The sequence below is a fragment of the Crocuta crocuta genome, unplaced genomic scaffold (genome assembly GCF_008692635.1).
Source record: "Crocuta crocuta isolate KB4526 unplaced genomic scaffold, BGI_CrCroc_1.0 scaffold1089, whole genome shotgun sequence".
In the NCBI taxonomy this organism is placed as follows: domain Eukaryota; kingdom Metazoa; phylum Chordata; class Mammalia; order Carnivora; family Hyaenidae; genus Crocuta; species Crocuta crocuta.
This window is the reverse complement of record NW_027527919.1, coordinates 125,837-126,111: the sequence shown is the minus strand read 5'-3', so window position 1 is coordinate 126,111 and position 275 is coordinate 125,837. Positions and strand designations below refer to the sequence as shown.

General features: G+C 29.1%; 1 protein-coding gene across 1 annotated transcript in view; it reads right to left on the bottom strand.

Moving 5' to 3' along the window:
- Positions 1-275, bottom strand: part of FAM199X (family with sequence similarity 199, X-linked) — a 27,749-nt gene that overhangs the window by 13,443 nt on the left and 14,031 nt on the right. The gene's annotated exons all lie outside the window — the stretch shown is intronic.

The window sequence follows — 275 nt, the reverse complement described above, 5'->3', positions numbered from 1 at the left end:
AAGAATACAGTAAAACATTAATCAATAATCAAAACTTACAGCATAGTGTTTATGAATACACTTTGAAGTCAGACGGAGTTCAAATTCTTGCTCTATCATTTGACTACTACTTGATCTCAAGCAAAACATACCCTCTTCAAGTCTGTGCTTCTCATCTTTAAGAAGCAATTAGGAAGATTATATAGGAATGTATATGGAACACTTAGCAGACATAAAAAGTATTCAATACATGATAGCTATTACTATTTTAATTAATTATTTATTTTGAGAGAGAA